A 15,847-nucleotide genomic window follows, 5' to 3' on the forward strand; every position below is an offset into this window, starting at 1 on the left:
GTTTCTACCCTTATTATTTGTTTTTCCCCCCAATTTTATCCCATAAAGTTTTCTGTTTGCTTGTTTTGGTTTGCTTTATAGCATTTTTGTCTTTCATCTCTACTTGGTGGGGGTGGGGTACTGTGTCCAAACAGGATAACAAAGAGCTGTTGACCTTGAGAGAACCACTCAACCCAGCACCCACAGAGGTTGGGTCAAAGTACCCTACTGTACACATACATTGCTCTGTCTCCCTCTTTCTGTGCCTCTCTTCTTTTTGCCAATATTCTCTTTTACCCACTCTCCTCTCCTTTCTCTCTCTCTTTTTCTTCTTTCCATTTTTGCTCTTCAACTTCTCATCCTTATCCCTTATCCAGGAAGGTCCTTATACCAAAAGGACTCATCAAAACCCTAGTCCAGAGGCACAGCGACTTAAAGAGCAAGAGGAAGTGAAAGGATAATTAGGGCAAGGAAACAGATAAAAGAAATCATTCATGAGGAAGAATCAGCAGAAAAATCCTGGAAACATGAAAAACCAGTCCAGAGCAGCCCCCCAAGGCAGTGTGAGGTAGCTACTGAAGAGGATTCCACTTACAAAAAAATGTTAGAAATAACAGAGACACAGGACTGCCGCCATGAAGAAATGACAGCTTGGTTGGTGCATCCTGAATCCATGTGGCTTTTGAAAACCAAATACAGACAGGAACTAAGGACATTAAGAAGATTGCAGGTTTTCAGAATGTTGACAAATGAGCCATCCTTGTAGGTGGTGTAGAGAACAGTTTGAGCAGGATGCCCGTGTGACAAGAGCACAAGTGACATTTCCCAGTGTTCACCTGCCACCATCTCTGGAGGCAAACTGTTCTTGCATCCTCCACTGGTGTTTCCACCACAGCCCCCATCCTGTGCACCTCTCCCCTTATCAGGGACACCTCCAAGAGCAGTTGACAAAATTTTTCCCCTCTGTCCAAGACAGTTTGGGCCACCCCAGTGTGGCAGCAGGGTCAGTCCACATGGAGCAGAAAACAAGAGGCCAGGAGAATCATGGACTTGCAGCCTGAGCCTCCCACCCCACTGGGAGGCAGGCCATGGGGCAGGAAGGCATTGGCCAGCTCCCCAGGGGTGTTGGCCGCCTCCTCCACAGGGACCCTTGGAGCCAGCAGCTTGGAAAGCAGGCTGCTGAACCTGTTCATGGTGGTAGCCTCTGGTTCTGAGGATGGGCCTAGACTGGACACAGTGAATGTTAGCTCCTTGCAGTCCACACAGAGGCCATTGGAGGAGCATCCAAAAGCCATGTGGCTGAGGTCCAGGCCTGCCATGGAGCCCCGGCAGGCGCTTGGCATGTCTGTGACACGCCCCGGAGCCCTCCATCCAGTCCTGCAGCCACTCCAGGCGGCAGTCATAGCACCATGGGTTGCAGAAGAGGAAGAGGCGGCCCAAGAAGAAGCCAGGCCGGAAGGCAGCCCAGGCGAGCACAGAGAGGGGGTTGCTGTTGAAGTGTAGAGCGAGGAGGCCTGAGAGGTTCTGGAAGGCACCCTCCTCCACGAAGGCGATACTATTGAGGTCCAGGTAGAGCAGCTCGAGCTCGGCCAGGTCTGCGTACAGGCACTCGCCACGCGGCCCAGTGTCTTGCCACCCAGGTTGAGAGTGTGCAGGTGGCGCAGGCCTCGGAAGGTGCCGGCAGGCAGCTCAGCCAGCAGGTTGTCCTTGAGTAGAAGGAGCCCCAGGACGCTGCAGTCGCCGAAGGCGCCAGGTTTACAGCGCGGACGCGGTTGGCCTGCAGGCTGAGCGAGCGCAGGCGCCGCAGGCCCTGCAGCGATCTGGAGGCCACACCCTCCAGGCAGCTGCGCTCCAGGTGCGCGCGCGTCAGGTTGATGAGGCCACACTGCGCGCCCCACACACTGCGGAGCAGATTGTTGGAGGCGGAGGGCTTGCGCAGGGCTGGAAGCTCGGCCAGCAGGCGCTCTAGCACGCTGAGTAGGCGGCAGGCGGCCACGTCCAGGCGGCAGAGGCGGCAGAGCGCCACCAAGGTGCGAGCGTGCAGGTGGCGCAGGTCCACGTTGTGCTCCAGGCGCAACTCAGCCAGGCGCGGCAGGCCGTGGAAGGCGCCGGGAGTGATGAAGCATAGATTGTTGTGGCGCAACGACAGGTATAGCAAGGGCAGCTTACCGAAGGCCCGCTCGCCCAGGAAGCGCAGGCCATTCCGGTCCAGGTCGATGGACACCGCCTTGCACGGGAACTCACCTAGCACCTGCGGGAGGCCCGCGCGGTCACAGCGCACCCAGCAGCCGCTGTCGGCACTGCTGCAGGCGCCCGTGGCCTGGGTGGTGGGCAGGCCGAGGACCACCGCTGGGAGGTAGGGGTTGGAAGTCAAGACGGGAAGGAAGAGAGAAGACAAAAAAGGAGCAACAGTCAGCCAAAGGTCACCGTCGCCCTGGATCAAATCCTCCTCTCCACCAAGTTGTCCTGCATCCTGCAGATGGCCTCTTCCCACCTCCCGGGCCTAACACGGGGCTTTCCACTTGTCCTCATCAGCAAAACCCAGCCGTAAGCTCTGCCTCTGGACCCATTCTGAACTCCATCCACTGTTTGTCCTGTGTTCCTAAGAATGCGGCCTAGATGGTTTGTTGGTTGAATACGCAGGGGGATCTGCGAGGCTGTCACCGTGACTTCTAGGCCCAATACAGTGGCTACCTGCAAAACGGGCTAGTAAGCATTTGAAATGTGGCCAGCCCTAATTGAGATGTGCTGTAAGTATAGAACACACACCAAAAAATAAGAATGAAGACAAAAATTAAGCAAGTGTGGTGGCGTGTGCCTATAGTCTCAGCTACTTTGGAGGCTGAGGTGGGAGGATCTGTTGAGCTCCGGAGTTTGAGATTAAAGTGAGCTATGATCGCACCACTGCACTCTGGCCTAGGTGACGATTTTTATAATGAGTACATGTTGGAATGATTAATTTTAACACGGCTACTTAGAAATTATAAACATGGTGGCTCAAGTTATATTTCTATTGGTGCTGCAATAGTCCCTGTCACCAGGAAAATTCAGTTCCCCCAAACCCCCATTGAGTTAATTAATCCTCAAGAGGGGAGAATTAAGAAGCAGGAGGTTGGGGATGAAAGAAAAGCCTGTCAATCTTTTTTATTTTCCTTAACAGTCACTAAAATTAAGCCAAAAGAATTAATTATGGACAGTATGCAGTTAAGTTCCATTCACCACGTTGCTCTCTGGAAACTTTTTTCCATCATCACAAGAAGGAAAGTTTCTCATAAATTAATTTTGTTCTGAGAATTTGAATGGAGGACCAGATAAAGACTTTAAAATCCCACCCAGTATGCTTGACACCTGCAGCAAAGCAGAATATCATGGCCTGCTATCCTGTGGAAACCAGAGGGTCCTAAGCCCAGGCTTGGGGAACAGTGAAAAAGACAGCATGTAGATAGATGCACATTCAATGTTTTTAATCGTTAAGTATATGTGGTTTAAAAATGTTGAATGCTATGGATCCTAAAAAGCCTATTAAACATGTTCTAATATTCTGAAGTACCAGGGTGCTGCAGTGCAGCAGGTGTCAGCCCCTGCCTTGGGAACATGTGTAACAAATATTCTTCAAGCCTGGTGTGATGGCTCATGTCTGATCCCAGCACTCTGGGAGGCTGAGGCCTGCAGATCCCTTGAGCTCAGAAGTTCAAGACCAGGTCTCTAAAAAATAGAAAAAAACAAGCTGGGCATTGTGGTGGGTGCCTGTAGTCCCAGCTACTGAGGAGGCTGAGGCAGGAGGATGGCTTGAGCCCAGGAGTTTGAGGTCGCTGTGAGCTAGGCTGGGAAACAGAGTAAGACTCTGTCTCAAAAACCAAAACAAATACTCTTCTGTTGGCCTAGATGTTTTATTCTCAGCAAATGCATGACCAATTAGATTTCTTCACAGTGCAGGGGAGAAAATCAAGAATCACAAGAGAAAGATACATAAACTATGAAAAAACAATTACAGATGTCATTGGTAGAAGAAAGAGGTAGGAGCAATGGGAATGCCTGTGCTGGTCTTTTTTCCAGAGGGAAAAAGAAGTCTCTCCCGCCCCCTGGTGTCTGTTGGCCTTACTTGCAGTGTTGCAAAGGTTTTGAATCATTCATTAAAAGATTTTTATTATAAAAAAATTAAAAAAAAACAACAACTAACTAAATAAGAGAAAAGATTCTTGTAGCTCTTTCCTCATCCTAGAACAATTTACATCACAGTGAATGGACTTTAATTCCCCATTCTTATTTATGAAAGACATTAATTATTATAATAATAATTCAGATATCTAAGTATGAGAGATGGGAGGCCTTGTGTTTGTCGAGGGCTGCATCTCTGAGTTTACTCGGGCAGAAAAACAGGGTAAATTAAGGAAGCTAAGGGCAACGTGAAGGATGCCTGGTACCAGGGAACCAAAGTGGGAGGAGAACTTCTGAAATCATTCCTGAGAGGCATGAGGACAAGGGCTGAGTGTCTATAAAATGCAGTAGAGTCTGGGAGAGTGACGACCAGTGCTGGGAGAGATCATAGCCAGGAAGGAAAACAAGACACAGGGGAGGAAAACCAGAGGATGGCACTTGTGGGAAGCCCAAATGCAGACTAGACCTGGAAGAAAGGAAACCTGCATGGATTGATAACTTAAGTGTTGTTCCAATCTGCTTTAGATCTAAGATACACAATAGAAAGAACATCTCTCAGAACAATTATATATATATGTATATATATATAAAATATGTGTGCATGTGTATATATGTAAAGAAAAGAACAATTATATATATAACATATATATGTAAAGAAAAGAAATCCTATTTGAGACAAGTTATCAAATGTGATCCAATGAGTGAAGAAATTGTTTATATGCATTTAACCTTTTCAGTTATACTACAAACTTCTGAAATTTGATGTTAATTTTTTTTTTTAATCTAAAGAACATGAACAAAACCTAGACAACAGACTTTGGGAGAATATTTTTCATGTATGTGTTGTTTTTAATGAGAGGAGTAGATAGAACACATGGTGCAATGAATTTATTTGTTTACTCACCTGTTGGCTTGGAAAGCAAACGTCCATTTCCTTGAGCATCAAGGCCAAGCCCTCAGCACTGTGCCTGGTGCACTTTGGGTCCCAGTAAATGTTTGCTTTTGCACAAATTAACTGACCAAGGTAAAATGACACACATACACATCAAGATATATTGTGGTGTATGTGGGAAACTCAAGTAGAGAGAGTTCAAAAGTCATATTGTCTCTAACGGGTGGACTGTTTAACTCTGCTAGTGTAGTGAATCAAATCCATACTGCTGTCTCTAGATGCCAGGTGCTCCGTAACTTAGCCCAAACCCATCTGAGAAGTATAGCTCTCACTGCTGCTCTGTTTATCTTCTGCCCTACTCCAGGGAGTTTTAACCCAGATTTTTAAGCATAGCACATGCCCTTCCTTCTACCTGGAATGTTCCCGGTCTGTCCCCTTTACATCTGTATTGCCAGCTACTAATTTCTCCTAAATGAAGCTTCCTTGCACCTGGGTATCATTCTTTTTACTTCATCTGAAAAAAGCTTCATAAAACTTAGGTTTTATTTCACACTTGAATTAGAAATATTATGCACATGTATTATTTCATCTAGGAGAACATCTTCTTTTTCTTCTTTTTTTGAGGCACAGTCTCATTCTGTTGCTCTTGTGCTGTGATGTCATAGCTGACAGCAACCTCAAACTCCTGTGCATAAGATATCCTCTTAACTCAGCCTCCCATGTAGCTGGGACTATAGGCACCCACCGCAATCCCTGGCTATTTTTTTTTTTTAAGAGATGGGGTCTTGCTCTTGCACAGGCTGGTCTGGAACTCCTGAGCTCAGGTAATCCACACACGTTGGCCTCCCAGAGTTCTTGGAATACATCTGTGAACCACTGTGCCCAGAAGATTATGAATATCTTAAGAGAGGCACTGGATCTCATTAATTTTTCCGTGACCAACAATAACCTTGTAAACATTTAGGCATACGGTAGGTATTCACTGGGAGGCAGCGCGATACAATGAAACAACATGGGTTTTGCACTCGGAGAGACATGACTCATGGCAGAAAAATGAGCATTATTGTGAAATCTTCAGAAAGGAAGGATTTTCTATCATTTAGAGCTTCCCAATACTGGAATGACCATAAATTCCCTCTCACTAGAAGAAGTAAAGCAGGAGCCAGCTGGAGACTTGGAGGAAGAGGCTTCTCCTTTTGATAGAACATCAAAGTAAAACTCCTTTTGAGAGCATAAGTCTATGACTTGGTGCAGTGAAACACCATGACTCTAAAGCCTATAAACCATTTTAAAAATGAAAAACAATTTTCAGTGTTGCTAGGTTTAAGATTTTGATAGGGTTGGTCATCCTTTTACATAGGAACTAGCTCAGTAATTGATTATGTACAAGTTTACTTTAGAGGAAGTTGTTCTGCTCACAGTAAGAAATGTTAAACTCATTAACTTAGTGGGAAATCCTCCAGCCATCCTCCATTGGTATGAATAGTTGGGGGAATTTGGGCAATAAAAGTTATGTAATTTATTGAAAGACAGGTTTTACCATTTTCCACACCAAGTTTTCCCCATTCAACAATCAGAAAAATAGTTGCAAACATTATTTGTAACTAGGACTATTCATATCCTACCAACACAAAAGTATAAAACACACTGACACTCTGCTGCGGTGCTTGACACACTCAGCATTAGTGTCTTTTCTGAGAAATAATGTGACAATGCATACTTTAGTTAAAACCAATATTGCTGGAAGGTGCTTCATACTTATTTGTGGTGTTCTCCATTCCAATTAGGGAAACACAAAGGAGTATTAATTATGGATAGTGAGAGTGAAAAATGGCATACAATGTTGAAATTGCTTAAAAATAAGAAAAGATCCACAATGTGGAGAGAGGAACACAGGTCACAGTAACTCAGGGTCATGCCTTGTGCCAGCCCCTCTCCAGCCATCCATAGCTCCCAGTGAGCTTTTGGCTCTGTGAGAACCAGCCTTCAATAGTGTTCCTATTGTTCCAATCGGCTGCCTTTGGACACCTGATGAAGCTCACCTGGTGTGTACATGGAGGGGGAGTTCTTATGTCCACAAGTGAATCAAATGAAAGAGTATAAACTCAACCACTTTATCTAATCAATACATTTATCTTATATTTATTTATTTATTTTTTGAGACAGAGTTTCAAGCTGTTACCCTGGGTAGAGTGCCATGGCGTCACAGCTCACAGCAACCTCCAGCTCCTGGGCTTAAGCGATTCTCTTGCCTCAGCCTCCCAAGTAGCTGGGACTACAGATGCCCCCCACAACACCTGGCTATTTTTTTTTTTTGCAGTTGCCGTTGTTGTTGAGCTGGCCCAGGTGGGTTTGAGCCCGCCAGCCTGGGTGTATGTGGCCAGAGCCCTACCCACTGAGCTACAAGCACCTCCCTGATATTAGGATTTAATTGTAGGCACAGAGCCATTGAGAGTTTTAAGAATGAGGAAGAGAAATTTCCCTTATGTCACAAAGAAAAGAAAGAGGAAGAGAAGGGCAAGAAAAAAGAGAGGAAAGAAGGACAGAAGAAAGGAAGGAGGAAGGGAGAGCAGAAGGAAAGAAGAAGGGAGGGATGAAGGAAGAAAGAAGTAAAGAAAGAAAGGGGGAAGGTACGGAGGGAGCAAGGGAGGAGAGAAGGAGGAAGAGAAGAAGGGAAGAAAAAGTTTTAAAGAGATAAGGAAATAGACTCTGTGTAACTTGTCACTATTGAGCAATTTTGAGAGTCTCTAATGGGTTTTAAAGTGGGTGTCCCTGGGCAGGGAACTTAAGATCACCTGGAAACTTGTTAGAAATATTAATTCTCAGGCCTCACCCCACCTACCCAGTGAGTCTGAAACTCTGAGGCTGGGTGAGCCCCAGCAAATCTATATTTTAACAAATCCTCCACAGGACTCGGATACAAACTAACGTCTGCATTCTGCTGTAATGTGAAAGGATTGGGCTTGCCAGTGAAGGAATATCCAAATATAACAAGATCCAAAAGAAGCTTATCTCTACAGTAACTTTGCTTGCTTTCTCTGTCACCCTCTGGTTTATACGATCGCATGTTTATTTGTAAGAAAATAAATAAAAAGTGGAATTTGCATCCTGGTTGTTGCACACATGCCTCACCTATTTTCCTTGTTAATTGGGAGACAGCGGGAGGTCGAAGAACGTGTTATTCGTCTATATACTCCAAAGCAGCGATTAGTGTAATGCTTTATGTTTAATAAGTATTTGTTAATGGTGAAAGTAATTGTTCCTTTATAAAAAAGCAAGTTTTACATTTTGAAAGTACCAAAACAACCAGTTAGCAGTGGTGGATCTTACTGCTATGTGGGCTGTGTGTTACATTTTTCTGTGATATTAAAAACATGACAGGTGTGTTACTATCTTAAACATAGTGAAAGTTAATTACCATAATCAAGAAAAACAATTCAAATTAAGTATCCTATTAATTTCTGATCAATATGCATCATTTTCCTATTTTAAGGAAAATTGTATTCTTAAGTCAGTCCCAGGTTCTTAACATATATCAGTAAATCATGGTTGATGATGATAATATGGATATCAACTTTATAATATCTTTAGATAAAGCAATCATTGGAAAATTTATGTCATTCATGGTAGACAAAGACAAATTTATGCTAATCAGCAAATTGGCAAATATTCGCATAATAGCCAAACTACTAAGAAGAAGTATATGTTATTACTGAAATAAGATGACTTTTGAAAATGCTAAAAAGACCATAAAAGCAAACACAGATGGTTGAAAGCAATTTCCTTCATGCACACAGATTTACAGCTCAGTTGATCAATATTTGAATCAGATGTGTGGAGCTCAGTTGTGAAGCCATTTCTCTACAAACTGCAAATTAATATTAATGAGAAATCCAATGGCATTCTGAAGCAGGATTCTGTCACTATGCTGGAGTAATCATTGATTAATTTTAGATATTAATGCCATGTAATTTTTTGTCAGTGTAAGGCAATAATTGCACAGAAACAGCAAGACCTAAGTCAGGTGAGACTCTATCCTGGTAGATTTGAGAGCAAAGTTGTCAGTGGCGACTGGTTAGCAAAATGTGATTCACTCTCCAGCAATAGGCAGATGATTCTGAATGATTACCTCTCTCATAATGAATGGCTGACCTTTAGGGTTATTCGGTTTGCAGTTTGCAGCCAGTCTGTTCCAAGAGCTACCTGGAGGCAGAGACAGAGTAGTTCATTCTGAACAAGTAATTCCATCCTAAAGTCAGGGAACAGAGCCCCCCAAACCAGCTGACACTTTCTACCAGGGGAGAGAAGAGCAGAGGAAGAAGTGACAGTGGGAGGTCCCATCCCAGCAACCTCCGTGATGTCTCAGGATCTTGTCCCGAGAGGCCTGACAAAATAGAGACAGCATGTTACTGAGCATAGTCCTACTGTTTACATCTGCTAGAGTGAGAACAGGATATTTTAATAACCTTGAAGTAGAGGAAATTTTCACTTTCCTCAAGGTGTGGGGGAGCTCTTTAAGATGAGAGGATTTCAAATCCTAGTTTATGTGTCTCAGAAATGTCTAGAACAGAAAGAGGCCACATCTTGTCACCCTGGCAGAGTTTCTAAACCAGATCCCACGTCCCTTTGGGACCTCTGGCCTAGAAAGCATAGGTGGTATCAGATGAGTGGCATTGGACAAAGAAAAATGCTCTCTTTCTCTCTTACACAAATCCAGGTGGGCTTCCCAGAGTTCCGTGTCTAAAACCTATTTCCTATTTTTTTTATAGAGTAAAGGATAAGCATCATTATTGATGTTATTAATAATGAAAAGCTTATAAATTGCCTGCCTGTGACAGAAAATTACATCAAAATAAAAAGTACTTATGAAGTATGTCTCTACATATTTTGCCATGCCTGATACAAATTTATGATGATGAATTTTTAATTAAGAATTTGCTTCAAGGTCATTAAATAGATGTACCTATACCTGTTCAACTTTAGAAAGCGATGTCAACTTTTTTGAATCCCTAATTATGCTAATATCACCTTTTTTCTTAAAATGAAAAAACCAAACTGCTATGGTTTAGTTTATGTTAATTTCTCATGTTAAGTAGTCTTTATTAACAAAAAGGTCAGACAAAATTAAGCTGGGCTCTGATGTAAATTGTTATACCTAAAAGAAAAATTCTGAAGATCTAATCTCCTTTTTGATGCATTTCTGCCACTAGGTGGCTTCTGGTATAAAGAAAGGAATAGTTAACATTCAGGAAAAATCACATTCTAATCTGAGCACTATCATCCTTTCAAGCTCTACCTCTTGTTAGAATAGGGAATTGATTCATGTCATCTCAGGCAAGTGATCAGGTGTGACGATGAATAATTTGATTACATAGAGACACTTCCAAGTGTAAACAGGTTATAAAAGAAGTGATGTCTGAGTAATAATATGTTTGAGATTTAAGCCTTGAATTTAAACTCAGGTCTTTGACTCCTCCATGTAGGGGTCTTTTTGCTGATGAACACTGTGAAATTTGATTATAATGGCTGCAGCCAATTTCCAGACTCCTCTTGGAAAAAATAACCTCTCCGAAGACAGTGAAGCAGTGCACTGTATGTCTGTTTCCTAGACCAGTGGTTAGGTAGGCTTTTTATTTTAGGATTTTAGCTCCAAGTTCTCTTCATGATATAGAACTCATGCTAAAAAGGTGAAAAATTGCTGTTTGTAAAGAAGATTTCTTTGGAACATAGTCAAATAATATATTTTAAATATCTATTTTATGGTTCGTTAGTTTATTTGTTGTTTTGTGAGACAGACTCTTGTCGTTGCCTGGGTTACGGTGTCATGATGTCAGCCTAGCTTACAACAACCTCAGACTCCCGGGTTCAAGTGATCCTCCTGCCTCAGCCTCCTGAGTAACTGGGGCCACAGGCACCTTTCACAACACCTGGCTAGTTTTTCTATTGTTAGTTTAGATGGGGTCTTGCTCTTGCTTAGGCTGGGCTCAAACTCCTGAGGGGATCCTTTGCATCAGTCTCCCAGAGAGCTAGGATTATTGGCATGAGCCATCGTGCCGGTCTCATTTTATATTTTTAAAGAGCAGACTGAAGTTTGAGCCAGTGAATCCTTGAAAAAGACACATATCCAAATCCCTTTGGCAAGACGACATTTTTTTTAGACTACTTGAAATGAAGACTGGGACTCCTGAGAGATCATTTGTCCCCAGAGATTTATTTTTTACTTATGTATAAAATGCACACAACACAGTAAAATATCAGAGCAATGTCTTTTTAAAGTAGTTTTAGGATAGGATTTGTGAAGGGAAAGGGGAGTTTAGGAATGAAGGAAGGAAGAAAATGGCCAATAAAGAGGAATTTACCATGAGCTGCAACTCTCCAACTACTTATTTTAAACCTTTACCACTGCATCTATATCGAAAACTGTGATTATAGCTTTTCAGCTGGTCAAGCATTTCTTGAGATTTTCAAAGCATTTTTTTTTTTTTTTGTAGAGACAGAGTCTCACTTTAACACTCTTGGTAGAGTGCCGTGGCATCACACAGCTCACAGCAACCTCCAATTCCTGGGCTTAGGCGATTCTCTTGCCTCAGTCTCTCTAGTAGCTGGAACTACAGGCACCCCCCACAACACCCAGCTATTTTTTTGTTGCAGCTTGGCCCGGGCCGGGTTTGAATCCACCTTGGTATATGGGGCCAGCACCCCACCCACTGAGCCACGGGTGCCACCCCACAGCATTTTTTAAAGGAACAAATGATATATTCTTTCCTTGATAAAGGACTGATGAGTTCCACAGCCAGAAGTTAAGGGAAATATCTCTTCCCTGGCCCCGTTTAGAGTCTGCTTTTGTTGTCTACTAGTTCTCTGCTGTTATTTCCCACCTTTTTATATCACTCTTACTGGTTTGTACATAGAAGGGGAATGTTTTTCTACCAGTCCATTTTATAATACTGAGAATTTCTGTCTCTTTGAATTGCTCAAAGTTTAGACTTTAAAAAAGAAGACTCAGTGCATGGCTCACACCTGTAATTCCAAAGATCAGGGAGGCCAAGACAGAAGGATCACTTAAGTCCAGCAGTTGGAGGTTGCAGTGAGCTATATTTGCACCACTGTCCTCTAGCCTGTGCAACAGAGTAAGACCTTGTCTCTAAAGCAAAACTAACAAAACGCTTTAAGAAGAGAGTTTTCATAATCTATTTTCGTAGGTCTTCCTGTCTCTATTGCCACACTGAAGGATGGTCCATCTTCTATAATACACCGTTTAGACAATGCAAGCCTGCACATCCACAGTCTACTTGAGAATGGATTCCCCTCAGCTCTGCATAAGGTCTCTGAGATCTGTTTTGCTGTGGGTCTCACTCCTTGATGGCAAAAGAATACTTAGTAGGAATAGTTTGGCAGGTAATTACAGTGACTTACACAGGGAAGGGTTATCAGTCTTAGTCCAGGAGAAAATCTGAAGATAATACAAGAGCTAAATTCTTCGGAGAACTACTTAATCTCTCTGTAAAATAATAACTGTATCTTCTTCATAGCTTTCTTTTTCCTTTTTTGAGACTATATAGGTAATCTATTTAGAAACTTCTGTGTCCTAGTACACAGCAAGGGTTCTCTCTGTGGTACCCATGTTGGTCATTAATGTCTCTCCAGTCATCTTTCTCTAGTGCTTACAGCTCCTCTAAACTTGAGAAAGTGTTCTAGACCAATGTCCAGAGTCGGATGTGTGGAAGTGAGGTTAAATCACACTACTATCATTTTGTCTTTATATGATATCTTCTACTGTCACATTATAAAGATATGATGGGTTTGTGTGGCACTAAGGGTGTGGCATCTAAATGGAAGTCAGACCAGTCATTATTGCTTCCATGGAGCCCAATAACCAGTGATTTATACAAGAAAAACTAAAACAACTGAAGTTAAAAAACAAAAAAACTTTTAAATTGGGGATTCTGAATGTGAGATTTATGAATGGGCTTCGGGATATAGAAAACCACCTGTCATTTCATTGAAACAGATTTTCTTGACCTTGGCACTCTTGATATTTGGGGCCAGATCATTCTGGGGATGGTCCTGTGCACTGTGTTCAGCAGGATCCCTGATGTGTCCTCACTAGATGCCAGTAATGTCTCCCAGTCATGGGTTATGATAGTGAAAAGTATCTCCAGACCTTGCCAAATGTCTCCTGGGGGCATATTCTCTCTTCTCCTTGAGAACCACTGTGATAATGCCTGGTACACAGGATGTCTGTGCATTTATTTTTCCTGGTAGGCGCGTCAATTTTATTATATTCTTGAAAAGGTCTATGATCTCAGAGAGTTAGAACAAATCCCTAAATGTCTTTCAGATTGATAATGGAAAAACATCTCCAGCTAAGGTTGTGCAAAAAATGGTAAGCCATCACGTGACTCATTAAAATGCGCAATTTGAAAATTTAGTGTAAAATATGTACCTACCCATTTATTACTTTCAGCTACTCTAAAAATGCACACTACAAAATCTGTATCTGGGAAAGCATCTTACTTCAAAAACTGTTATTCCCAGACGGCCTGCCTCTTAAAATAGTGCCTTCAGTTGATACTCCCGCAACCATGTACGGAATCCAGCTCTAAACTGCCAAAGGGACTAGTGCTAAAGTCAGAAAAAAAAAAGACATCAACTCCAGAGGCAAAATCAAAACCAGTTTTTTCTCAGAAAAGACATCAAATAGAGACGCCTTCTTTGGAAACCTTTTTCAAGGTCTCTCTCTCTGCCTCGATCTTGCTCTTCCCCTGCCTCCTTCCCTCCTCTCTCTCTCTTTTCTTTTCTCTGGCTGCTGCCTCCCTTCTTTTCTTTCCATCCCTCCTTGCCATCAGTTTTGCAGTCTGCCCCATTTATTTTTTATTTATTTATTTTTTATCGTTGGGGATTCATTGAGGGTACAATAAGCCAGGTTACACTGATTGCAATTGTTAGGCAAAGTCCCTCTTGCCATCATGTCTTGCTCCCATAAAGTGTGACACACCCCAAGGCCCCACCCCCCTTCCTCTGTCCCTCTTTCTGCTTTTCCTCCCCCTCCATAACCTTAATTGTCATTAATTGTCCTCATATCAAAATTGAGTACATAGGATTCATGCTTCTCCATTCTTGTGATGCTTTACTAAGAATAATGGCTTCCACGTCCATCCAGGTTAATACGAAGGATGTAAAGTCTCCATTTTTTTTAATGGCTGAATAGTATTCCATGGTATACATATACTACAGCTTGTTAATCAATTCCTGGGTTGGTGAGTCTGCCCCATTTATTTGACCACTTGTCAAGAGCTTCTTCAAAGCCCAACAGGGTCTCTTAAACTACTCTTTTCTTTTTCTTTTTTTTTTTATTGTTAAATCATAGCTGTGTACATTAGTACAATCGCCTGTACCAATTCTAAGATGCACCATAGATGTGGCCCCACCCATTACCCTCCCTCCACCGAAACCTCCACCCTCCCTTCCCCTTCCTTGGCCCTTTCCCCATACTCTTGTGCTATAGTTGGGTTATAGTCTTCATGTGAAAGCTATAATTTAGCTTCAGAGTAGGGCTGAGTACATTGGATACTTTTTCATCCATTCCTGAGATACTTTGCTAAGAAGAATGTATTCCAGCTCCATCCATGTAAACATGAAAGAGGTAAAGTCTCCATCTTTCTTTAAGGCTGCATAATATTCCATGGTATACATGTACCACAATTTGCTAGTCCATTCATGGGTCGATGGGCACTTGGGCTTCTTCCATGACTTAGCAATTATGAATAGGGCTGCAGTAAACATTCTGGTACAGATGTCTTTGTTATATTGTGACTTTTGGTCTTCTGGGTATAAACCTAGTAAAGGAATTATAGGATCGAACGGCAGGTCTATTTTTAGGTCTCTAAGTATTCTCCAAACATCCTTCCAGAAGGAATGTATTAGTGGGCATTCCCACCAGCAGTGTAGAAGTGTGCCCTTTCCTCCACATCCATGCCAACATTTCTGGTTTGGGGATTTTGTTATGTGGGCTACTCTTACTGGGGTTAGGTGATATCTCAGAGTAGTTTTGATTTGCATTTCTCTGATGATTAAGGATGATGAGCTTTTCTTCATGTGTTTGTAGATCTTGCGTCGGTCTTCTTTAGAGAAGTTTCTCTTGAAGTCCCTTGCCCACCCTGAGATGGGGTCACGTGTTCTTTTCTTGTTAATATGTTTGAGTTCTCTGTGGATTCTGGTTATTAGACCTTTCTCAGAGGTATAACCTGCAAATATTTTCTCCCATTCTGAGGGCTGTCTGCTTGCTTTACTCACTATGTTCTTGGCTGTGCAGAAGCTTTTTAGTTTGATCAGGTCCCAGTAGTGTATTTTTGATACTGCTTCAATTGCCTGGGGAGTCCTCCTCATAAAATATTCACCCAGGCCGATTCCTTCAAGAGTTTTCCCTGCACTTTCTTCAAGTATTTTTATAGTTTCATGTCTTATGTTTAAATCTTTAATCCAGTGAGAGTCTATCTTAGTTAATGGTGAAAAGTGTGGGTCCAGTTTCAATCTTCTACAGGTTGCCAGCCAGTTTACCCAGCACCATTTGTTAAATAGGGAATCATTTCCCCACTGAATGTTTTTAATTGGCTTATCAAAGATCAAATAACGGTAAGTAGCTGGATCCATCTCTTGGTTCTCTCTTCTGTTCCAGACATCTACTTCTCTGCTTTTGTGCCAGTACCATGCTGTTTTGATCACTATGGATTTATAGTACAGTCTCAGGTCTGGTAGCATGATTCCTCCTGCTTTGTTTTTATTGCTCAGTAATGTTTTGGCTATTCGAGGTTTTTT

General features: G+C 42.5%; 1 pseudogene; it reads right to left on the reverse strand.

The window, feature by feature from the left end:
* Positions 1-983: 983 nt before the first annotated feature.
* Positions 984-10,310, reverse strand: LOC128566486 (nyctalopin-like; annotated as a pseudogene).
* Positions 10,311-15,847: the final 5,537 nt, after the last annotated feature.

This window comes from Nycticebus coucang, chromosome 15 (assembly GCF_027406575.1).
Source record: "Nycticebus coucang isolate mNycCou1 chromosome 15, mNycCou1.pri, whole genome shotgun sequence".
Lineage (NCBI taxonomy): Eukaryota > Metazoa > Chordata > Mammalia > Primates > Lorisidae > Nycticebus > Nycticebus coucang.